This window comes from Prunus mume, linkage group LG2, assembly GCF_029339155.1.
Source record: "Prunus mume cultivar Tortuosa linkage group LG2, ASM2933915v1, whole genome shotgun sequence".
NCBI lineage: Eukaryota > Viridiplantae > Streptophyta > Magnoliopsida > Rosales > Rosaceae > Prunus > Prunus mume.
The window spans coordinates 6,289,464-6,301,541 of record NC_142699.1 but is presented as its reverse complement, the minus strand read 5'-3'; the positions used below and the strand labels follow the sequence as shown (position 1 = coordinate 6,301,541).

At 33.8% G+C, this 12,078-nt stretch overlaps 1 pseudogene across 1 annotated transcript; it reads right to left on the bottom strand.

Annotated features, from left to right (window-relative positions):
* Positions 1–2,758: 2,758 nt before the first annotated feature.
* Positions 2,759–4,554, bottom strand: LOC103332987 (uncharacterized; annotated as a pseudogene). The gene is made up of 3 exons (XR_016124365.1): positions 3,810–4,554; positions 3,674–3,697; positions 2,759–3,092 (listed from the first exon to the last, which is right to left on the bottom strand). The product of XR_016124365.1 is annotated as an uncharacterized LOC103332987 (transcript).
* Positions 4,555–12,078: the final 7,524 nt, after the last annotated feature.

Here is a 12,078-nt window from a genome sequence, read left to right as displayed (position 1 = left end):
AAATGATTTTTCCCCCCTCTCTTTCTTCTCGTGTGTTAATTTTTTTTTCTTTAAATCCCCATTTGGATTTTGGGTTCAACCAAATTTCGATTCTTTTTTATGGGTTTAGGCCACTAAATACGAACCAGACATTACATCACGGTTCATGAATGAAGGAACTAATTTTTGGAGTTGGCACGTCTTGACTGTGAGTTGAGTTGGGTGGTACGGTCTACCAACCCTTCACCCTTCCTTTTTTTTCGATGAATCAGTCTGTCCGATATAAATGCCAAAACTCCAAGTTTTTATCATAATCTGTTCTCAATATAAATTTATATATAATATGTTTTCTCATACAGTTCTAATAGAGTACACGAAAATCAAGAATATATTTTCCAAAATAAATGTACATAAGCATATATTTACGACCAAAGAAAGGATACTTATGTCTAGGTGAACTTTTGTTAGTAAAAGATTGATATTAATTTTGGATGGTGATGTTTGGGTTATGGTTGGAGGTTAGGTCTATCCATGCTATACTTACCTCCCTATCTATCTTTCTTTCCCTAAATTTAATAAAATTGGAAAAATATAAAAGTCATGGAAGAGTCATTATCATTTCATAATTCAACTGTCTTAGGTATTGAATAATCATGGCTTAGACTGGATGATGAAAAGGAATTTGGGGGTCTTTTGAACTAGGGCAAAGAAAGTCGATTGCTGAAATGATTCAGAATAAAGTCAGTTACAATTAATTTTGATTTGATCAATTGGTTCACTTAAGTGTGCACACCCACATTTTGTTATAGTTTTTTCTTCTTTTGAACTATAATTAGTTACGAAAAGTATCCTTTTTTCAATATTAGGCTGCAAAGCTTTAAGTTTTTAATAATCGTACATGTGTTATTATATAGATAAAATAATAACATATTGTAAACATGTCACATGATGTTTTTTTGGGTAAATACCATGAGATGTTCCAACATCATAAAAATATAATTAATCCTCGTTCAGAGTCATGTCACGTGAAGTTACAGTTACCGAAAATAATTTTCTATACTTTTTCTATTGCACAAATATTCAAAATAATGTGATTTTTATATGATATATATCCTATCTCTCGGCAAACATGCATGTGTTTGGAGTTTGCTGCCTAATCAAAGTTTGTGTGTAATGCCCTTTTTTCTCCCCAACTCAAATTCAAAACCCAAATCTTATGCCCTTTGGATCTATTTCATGATGATGTGGATATAGAACTACAACTTGTGGGTTTTCAAGTGACAATTATCTTTCCCAGACTTAACATGTATAAAAACCCAACATATACAAATTTGTACAAAACTGAATTTATGGCCACTTGTTTTGGTTAGTGAACGACCACGTGTTGCAAGGGTTTGAAGAACCGTGTACCTAAGTATATCTCAATTAGCTTTGATCATTTTCTCATACTTAACGTGTGAAGCCTCAAATTTTAGCTAAATATGCTTCCAGGTCAAACCCTACCCACGCTTCAACCTAACTCCATACCTACTCAAGATGTTCTTTGCTTAATTTGTTTTGTTCTTTTTGGTTAGAGAATTAAAGGACGCAGCCGCCTCTCCCTTTAAGTCCATGATATTTCAGTGGAATTGGGGCTTACCTTATATCATATCCTCTCTCTTTCAAGCACAGTTGGTTATTTTTAATTTTTCAGAACTTGGGGTCCCGACTTCCAGTCACTCCTATTAATAACTTTAATCTGTCTAAAAGTGATTGGTCATTTTACTCAAGATTTGATCGATTGTGAATAGTTGATTGATATGAAAATTGAATAATTTATCGGTTGTTATTATTTGATCAAAAGTTGACTCTATTATTTTTATTTATTTTTATTATGTGTCACTTGAATCTCTCAAATTTTATTTGCAAGAATACATGTTCGATGATTTTATCTTAAAAATAAGTGATCGATGGTCTCACACATATTGTGGGTTTGGGAGTTGGGGGTTGGAAGATAGAGCTTTAATTTTTGAGGCGTAGTTAATTGTTTTTTGGTCTTTTATATTTATTTTGTGTGGGTCAACCTTTTGGTCAAACGCGTTTTGTTTTTCAACATGTAAATAACTATTTTTTATAGGATACTGCTTGTCTATTTTCATATAAGAAGATACTTATCATTCATGCTAATCACATTTTGATATATATATATATATATGCAAAAATAATTCATCAAAAACACAAAAGAAAAACTTTTTGCACAAATATTACATTGCTATTGGCATAAATGTAAGAGCTCCTACTTACATGGTAAGAATGGAAGTATTTTCCTTTGCGATATTGCTCTTTTTGTTAGGGGAGAGTCCCGAAGCATGAAAAAGTTCCTCATTGCACGGTTGTAACCAAAATAAAATAAAAATCACAGCACCTTACTTTGACATTACCAACAAACAAGACTAGCCTTTCCGATTTTGATCATCAAACGGCCTTGTTGTGTGAATGTCAATTAGAGTGGAATTTCATGGTTTCATAGGTTTTTAAATTCTTTTTAAAAAATGGTTAGTTTTCTAGCAAACGGCTATATAAAGAAATCATAAAAAAGTTTAAGATAACTTGTAATTAAGTGGGATGTTTACTTATGAGGAATGGGATTGATCCAATTCCTTACTTCCTCTGTTGTCATCATTGTTGCTGCATTACACCAATTCTGATAGAGCTTATCTCAAGAAAAAGGATGAGGCCAACTCATCCATGCAAAAAGAAAAAACGAAATTATTAGAAATCAAAACCTACTTAACCCAAGTTAAACAAAGCATTATCTAGTCCAGCTAAATACAATCATACTAAAATTAGTAGCCATGTTGACCAAAAAAAAAAAAAAAGATTAGTAGCCATGAGGATAGAAACAAAAAGAAACAACTATGAACAACCTTCTTCCTAAAATGAAACACAGTAGAATGAAGCATAAAGCATGCTAAGAATAAGCACAAGTGAGGCAGATGTAGAATAAGTTCCGAAGTTCGGAGACCGCGTTGGAGCTGTGACAGCGGAGGAGGGTGCTGGAACTACATAGTCGGAACTTGCCGGTGCCCTCTTTGGGGATGGACTCTCTGGTGATGATTTTGGAGTTGGTTTCACTGCAATTTTAAAAAAACAAACAAACAAACAGAGATTTTACAAACATTTGGAGGAATGGTCATGTTAGATTTTTGTACATATTATGTTGTTCAATGGTTCGATAAAAGAAAATATATCATCGTAGTTCTTTCATCTTTTAATAAGACAGTCATAGTTCTTTAAAAATACAATCGCAACTTTTAAAAGAAAGTAACATAACATTTGTTATTTTTTAATTTTGAAAATGAAATATTAGGATATTGAAAAGAGAAGTATCAATGAACTAGTAGTGAGATGATCATTGTTGTTTTGTTTTTTTACTTGTCCGGATGAAAATAGTTCGATCTTTTGTTTTTTTGTTTTACCTGAAAGGGAAGAGCATTATATTTTCATAACAAACCCAAAAAAGAGAGAAGATAATGAGAATACATAAAATCAAAACAAAATTATTTAATAGTCATTCTGTTTTCTTGTTCACGTCTATCATTTCTAATTTCTCAACAATTTCTTCAATCAAGTATAAGAGAGACGTGGGGGAAAAATGAAAACACATGCTAAACTTAAGAGAAAAAGAAAAATACACAAAACAATTAAAACGTACCAGAAACACCAGGAGGCAAGGGAACTGCAAAACAAATAAGAGGGAAAACATTCAAACATGTTATATATATCATTAAAAAAGGAAAAAAATCAATAACATGTGCAAAACTATGTAGTGAGAGAGATCAAAAACTCACTGCCACATTGACTAAAAGAATTAGGAGCAGAGATGCCACAAGCAGCAGGCAAAGTCATAGCCTTAGTCATATTCAAAGGGATGCCTAAATCAGTGCAGCTCTCTATGGCTTCACATATGCAGTCATCGCTAGCTTTCAGCACCATCTCCAACCCGGGGCAGCACGAGCCGTCTGGCCTCATGTCTTTCGACCCGTCGGTCATAAACGGCACACAATCCGCCATGCCGAATATGATGTCCGAGCACTCATCCGTGCCTGGAGTCGTGCCTGATGATGAAGAAGAGGATGTTCTTGGTGACATTGCCATGGACATTGCTGGTGCATTGCCAGCTGAATCTACGACTCGTGCACCAGCTTGCCAACGCAAGACATGTGGTTAGAATGCATGAAACAAAGACAAGCCTCTCCATTCTTTTTCTCTAGAGAAGAAGGGAGAGAGAGAGTCTATAGCTACAACAAATGCTGAGAGTCTAGCATTCCATTTCTGTCTTTTTTATATTTTGTTTTTCGGTTTTGAATAAGTTATGGTGATAAAAGTTGTTTTGAAGTTTAAATTCCCTAAAATCGCTCGGGCAGTGTTTGAATTGCACTCAAAATGGGAGATCAGTTTGAACCATCCTAACTATCTTATATTGTTTATACTTATAGCTAGCTCTTCTCAAGGTGAAACTCTTTTGAAAAAACAAAAACGAAGAAAAAGAAGAAAAGAGCAGCCCAGCTGCCCAAACCCGCATGAAATGGAGATGTAAGCTCAATGGCCTGTTTTATTTGGGCTGTAGCATCAATTTCTCCCATCTCCTTTGAATGGTATGTACCATACAAGAGACGAGTTTTTAGGGTTTGGGCTGTGATGTTGTCCACGTAACCTTTGATGTTTTTTGAATTGCCTAAATTCAAGGTTGGCCTCAAATATCAATATTGGTGTGTATCAAAGAAAGAAAGAAAGAAATAATAAACATTGGTGATGTACAAATGGAAAATTGAAATTTAATCCCAGCATAGTAATTGGTAGGTTTTGTCAAACAATGTTCTTTTCACTTTCAACATCTACTATTGTAATAATGATAAGGAGTTTGTAGTTCAAGTGGTTAAAAGTATTTATCCCAACATCTAAGGTTCTAGTCAGATTCTATTCCTCCCTTCCCAATATCGCTTGTATAAAAATAATTTATTTATTTTTTATTAAAAAAAACTTTAGTCTTGTAATGGAGTGATAGATGTCTTTCTAGTCTATATGAACCATACAATCATGAAAAGCCCACTTTATTTTTTTTTTTTTTTTTTTTGGATTGTGGACAAGGCTTTTGTTTGTTCAATGCTGATCATAGAGGACCAACCAATTTTTTGTTGCTCATCTGTACACCTTGTGGCTGGGTTTGCTCAATGAAGCATAGGCCTTAACATCAATTCCATAAACTTGCGTGGTTGGGACCCCAAATTATTGTTTGTACCAATCACACCACGCCAATAATTCTCCAACCACCCACCCCTTGTTTCCAACCCTACTTCCAAGACTTGTCACTTTCTTGGCCTCAATGCATTGCTCATTGCCAGCCCAGAAATAGATGGTCTCAATGCAAAGGTGCCATCCTCCTACTGATAGAGACCCAACATTCCCTCATGGCTTCTCACCTTTTACCAAATTTGATGCACCAAAACAGTTGTTTACAGGATATTACCTATTGCTTCACCGATTTGATACGAATATTGAAGGTAAACTGTCGGACATAAAATCACATGCACTGTGCATATCAGGTAAATCCGTGCGGATTTGTAAGAAAACATTTGGAATATGATTAAAAACTTATGTTACATCTACGGTTTCGTGGGTTCATCCCGATTTTTCAACTAATAAAAGCTGATAATTATGAAGAGAGAAAACTGATTCATCCCAAGAAACTTGAATCAAAATGAGAAGTGGAAAATGGAGAGGAGAACTCTTCAAATTTCAGACAGTCCATGCCCCATGGGAAGTTGCTGTCCACAAAGTGAGCCGCACCCAAACAAATAGTAGGAAGCCCTGAATCCAAAAGTATTAATACAAAACCGTGGTTGACGTTGACCATCGACCAACTCTTGCAACTGGGGTGCTTACGTGTAAGGCCATTAATGGTTGCTTGCGACTGTCCAGGCCCCATGGCCAATGGGGTCCTCCGCCATAACATGTCCTTTTCACGCCCATTCTTAGAGCAATAATGACAAATCATTTGGTGGAAAATTTTACATTGATCTTCATTATTCCAACAACCAGCAATTTGCTGTTTTTACCAAATTTTTCTGTGGTAAAACATTAATTTCCTGATTTTGAATTAATACAATAATGCAAAATAAAGGAACACAAGGAGGGTACACTACTATGGAAGATAAACAATGGTGGATTCAAGATTTGAAAACTGGTTGTGAAACTTACATATTAAATTTGACGATATAAATGAATTTCATTAATAAACATAAAAAGAGAACGTAATGAATGTTACCCTCAAATGCATCTCTATACGTAAATAAGTAAATGTCTTTGTCCTTTTACTTTTATTTATTTTTGTATTACTCCATTAACTTAAGTTTACAATGTAAATAAGGACGTACCCCCCATTTGGATTCAAATAAAAATACTAGAAAATTAAATTCCCACCAAATCAAAATTTGAAAATTCGGTTTTAGTGTAAAATACGATTTAGCCTAAAAATTATGGTTCATTAAGTCAATATATACTTCATACTAAAATCTCATAAAATCAAGTTTTCTTATTTGATGTGTAAGGACTAAAAGCCGCCAAAAATTATATTGAGAAAATGATTATTCCCAAAAACCATTTTTCATACTTAGTCAATATTGCACCTCCACTAAAAAATTTCTGGGTCCACCAGTGAGTAAATGTAATGCAATACAAAACAACACTATTTAAATATAAAATGTTATATTATTGACATTATTATTAGCAAATTCTCTTTCATACATACTTGTTAAGTACATATTAGCAAACTCTCTTTTATACATATTTTAAGTATCTAGGAAAATCAACAAAAAAAGAAGAAGATATTGACTTTAAAACAAAGAATTTTGAAGTAAAACTTTCACACATGTTAAGTACAACCCATTAACTCTCTCAAAAAAAAAAAAATTATATATATATATATATATATATATAACTCTTTAACAAAACAACCTAACCCATTAACAAAACAAAAAAACCTATAAAAAAATTTGATAAATAACACATTGACATTTGACACAAGAACTAAATAACCCAACCCATTAACACAACAAACTCATAACTCAACACATTAATAGGTATCAAACTAAATGATAAAGAGAAAATGAGAGACAAAAGAGTAACAATGAGAAGAGAATATGTTGTTGGCTGGCTGGGCAGCTAGATAGGAATGTTTTTTTTGGGGGGCTAACATATGTACCTTTTTCTTTTTTTGAACATTTTCGAGCGAGCGACCGCCTAGCCAAAAAAGGGCGGATGACTCAGATATCATGAAGGAAGTTGGAGTTCTACAACAAAGTCAATTGGTAACAACTCCTTATAAGTCTATTTTTAGGTCCCTTAACTGTGAGACATTTGTTAACATCATCACACTACAAAGTCATGTTGAAGGCTAACAACTGGAGCCAAATCGTTATGTACATGGGCCAAAAGAAGACGACTATCATGACCAAAACAACGTTTCACATGGACTGCTTCCACACCATAAAACAAAATAACAATTCAAAATAAAAGAGAAAAAGGAGGGGAGGAAAAGAGAGAGGATAGGAGGAGATGAGAGAGGAGGGGGAAGGAGAGAGAGGATAGGGTTTCTTTTCTTAGGGTTTTATCAGAAAAGTTTTTCTTTTTGCTTGTCACATTTTACCACCACCTTCCAACATGATGTTATTAATATAGGTGAAAATGGCATAGTTTCAAAGAGTTATGGAATAGCATTAATACATTAATACACATGTTATTTATTTATTTTTATTTTTTTAAATAAGTGATAGTATATTATTGATGAATAAACAAAAGTGCAAAGCAAGCATGTGCCGAATATGGGTAAATCTTATCCAGTAACCAAACACAACAATAAGCTGAATTTATTTGGAGAAAATCACGCACAACCTAAACAATGACTGAATCCTTGATCCAACAACCAGAAGTACATGTACTAAGACCTACAATTCAAATCCACCGCACAATGGCACAACAAATCCGTATCGAAAGTCAAAAACTAAAAAGAAATAAAAATTCTAAATAGAAAAACAAATCACAACAAACTCTTAAAGAGTTTCTGAAAATTATTAGTCTAAAACAAAACTACGAAACAAGACCACCGCTCCACATCTTCCGAGCAACCTGAAGAAAATCATAGTGTGCCATGCCGGCTAGTTAAACCTGAACACAACACAACCAAACATCTTCCCCTCTTTAGAGCTCCAAATTATGTCGAGGGAGCCAACTCCTTGTGTGCGTGGGCCAAAATACGGTGACTATATCATGGCGATGACATTCTTTCACGGCAACTGCTTACACATCACAAAATAAACTAACAATCTTGAGGGAAAAGGAAGGGAAGGAAAAAAGAAGGGATGAAAGGAGAGGGGAGGAGGTAGGGAAGGAGGCCGCCATCCCCAAAGGGGCGGTGGCTAAGACCTTTTTTCTTAGGGTTTTCTCTGACCTTTTTTCCTATATATTACATGTATTATAATATGAGTGAGTTAATTACACCACATGCCAGTGTGACGGTCACAACAAAAACTTCTCCAGTGGGAACACCACCCACCTGATATCTTTTTAATTGAAGACTACGACGTAATCAAACACATTAATTAAGTAGATTGATGCTAATGTCGAATTATTTAAATACACAGAGATGCAGACACATGCCCACTTGCACAAATGGCCTTAAATTATTATTATGCTTCAACATTTGGACTGTGGTGCTGTTTGATGCAAGAAATTGAGAACAAAGTAACTTTCACTAAACTTGTTCCAAAAGTATATATATATATATATATATGGTTTGTCCCAAAAATTTGTTCAATGCGTGCCTCTGGTTTCCTGTTTCTCTGCAAAGAAAAGTTATTGGCATTGGGCTTTGAAAGCAAAACGAAGAACCCTATTCTATTTTTCAATTGAACATTCTAAATAAAAGCTATGATACTTACACACGTGACAATATTCCATTCTTTCATAACATAGATAGAGATAATACATTTTCATTTGTACACACCATCTAGTCAACAAAATTTGGAACGTCTAGTCAAAAGTTCGGAAATTAATTTCTAAGAGGCTTAATCAACACGGGTGATTTAGTAATAAAATGGTGAATATATAGAGGATGAATTGTAAACTCATAAATTTGAAGTACGAGACTTCATGTATACAAAAATATTTGAATTTACCTGATATATGTGTTTTACGAGTGATTATGCATAGACAGGAAATTTTGTATTTATTAAAAATAATCTCCCAGGCTTAAACTGGGTATAATCTCATGGAGGGCTACTAGGCACAACTTGCCATAAGAAACTAAAACCTCCATTATTACAAGTATTACTTTCTTTTTGAAAGATCATCAAGTAGGTCAGGGAGGTGTGGACAGATTACAATATTGCCACTCTGTGTGTTTGTTTATTTTAATTGCTTACACTTTTGTTCTTCAAGATTGGTCATGTGAAGAAGCACACACAAACACACATTTGGGAAGCAAATAATATAATCTAATTATGAAAGTACAGGTATGTATACTTGTATGCCGCACATACTTGAAGAGTGAGAAGCAATTGTTTTATGTGTACAAGCAAAGAGAGAGAACATTAAAATATCTCCTAAACGCATTTGATATTATTCGATCCCAATAGTTCTGTCCCCCATTTAGCCAATTTGAGGGCCATTGACCCTTCAAAAGAAATATAGTAATATCTTCTTCAGCTGTCCTAGATCTTATATAAAAACATTGTTCAGTAATAATTTATTTATTTTTGGGGTACACCTATGTATGTTTGTGCATCTTATAATTGGTGCCCTAGCTTTAGTACGTACACAAAGTATATATTAACTTCTTTGCAGTTTACCATTTGACTGAATCTAAACAGAGATATAAAATAAGTTCATTCGAGTAGCAAGAAACTTCTTTGGAGAATGGAAGTTTTGCAGTATGCTTAAAAATCTTGTACCTCGTCATCAGTTGCCAATTGATTTTGAGTTAGAGGTTCACATTTTACGTGTCATGTATATGAGATGAATACCTGGAATCTTGGGTTAGATATAAAAGTATATTGCATTCCTTGAAGATTAAATTAGGGTTGCAGTAGTTGAGCTTTTTTGTGTGACTTTGCACTAACTGCTGTAAAGTACTCTTCTTGTGTCATGTCCTAAGCAATTTAATTTGAACAACTTGTTTCTTGAAGATCAAGTCTATTGCTTTTGATTTGAGGTAAGAGACAGCCTCAATATATGTATGCTAAAATATGAAGGATTAAATCCATTAAGAATTAATATTGAAACATACTTCAAAGGAGATGTTAGAATCACGAAACTAAGCTAAACCATTTTTCTATGTATGTATTTTAATTCGTCCCTGTAAAAATAATAATATAATTTGTATTGGAAGTTATTTGATCATTTAAAAATGTGGATTTAACTTATTTTTTCCAATGAATAATTCTTGAAAGAGAATTATGATTGTTAGATTACAAATAAGAAATATGGTCATTATGCGAATGTGAACTGCATATTAACAGTGTAACAACGTAAATATTTTATATATCTTGTTAGAGAATAGTGTCATGCATATGTGAATTATATATAAAAAATACAACAAATAGAGTTTTTTTTATAAAAAAAAATAATGGAAGAAGATGATGAGAAAAATGGTCATGTGTACCCGATACACTACATGACATTCCGACGTGATGTATTAAATCTTGTCACATTATCGGAGAGTCATGCTCTTATATTGCGTTTGAAATAAGTGTTTTACTACTAAATTTGCAAGCTTTAGTACAACTTAAGAGGTAAGTTATTTGACATATTACGTTGGTGCATTAATTTTTTAAAATCACTTTTCATTGCGACTTGACAAATGCCCTTGCATGGGTTGGCGTTGAAAATGAATTCAATAATTTGGGGCATTGCCTCCCTGTTGGAGTTGAAAATGCCAAAAATACTGATTTTCATATGATCCATCTTCCATTAACACAAACAAAAAAGGAAGTTCAAAATTGAACCAGAAAAATGAAAACAAAAAACAAAAAACAAAAACAGCTGTCCCTGGTCCCCAAGGAAAACTGAGTAGTTTCACTTCATGCCTATCATTGTAAATCCACTCGTTCTTCATTCATAGGCCCGAAATATCGCGAGAAAAGCACAACAGAGTTTCTGTCGATATCTCTCTCTCTCTCTCTCTCTCTCTGCTCACATGGCTTGTCTTATTAAATCAAGAAATCATGTGGAGCCAATAGTCCGGGCCCACGAGACAACAAAATGTGGGGCCAGTATATTTATAAGAGTGGTCCCACCTTTGGGTTGGGTCCTCTCCCCAGTCCAGATCGAATCAGAAGACTGGTATGGTATGGGAGTGGGAGATAATCAAGTCTTCAATGTCGATATTTCAAAATGAATCTCTCTTTCAAATCAATTTGGTAATGTTAATTTTCTTGTATTTTGCAAAGTGTGGGCCCATTTCCATGCAAAGCTGACTCGGCCATAGATTCCTCGATCACTTGCTATACAAGCACTAATGATGGACTCTTATTATGTCATGCACACAGAATCTTCTTAAATATATCAATATTAGGGTCATCAAATTTCACCCTACTCCACCACATGAGGCCCTACATCTATGTAGTAACAAAGATACTCATTTTGTATCACATTTCAAACCATTAGTGTATCATTTTCTTAACTACATATTTTTAAATCTTAGGGCCCGTTTGATAACAATTTCATTTTTAGTTTTTAATTTTTAGTTTTTAGTTTTTGTGCTAGTGTATGAAGGAAAATGAGAGTGAGAATAGGAATGAGAATGAGATTGAGAGAGATGATGAGAGGGAGGAGTGACAAAACTGAAAACAATTTGAAATAGATTTCAGTTTTTAGTTTTTGTTTTCACTCTTATTACTCCTCCCTCACGTTCTCTCATCTCATCTTCCCTCTCAATCTTATAAAATAGTTATCAAATGGGCCCTTAAGTTCTTACCCAAAGATAGCATCTTTTAAAATAAAATAAAAATACAAAAATCTAACGATTATTCAGTTTTCTTCAACTTTAACCTTATTTATTGA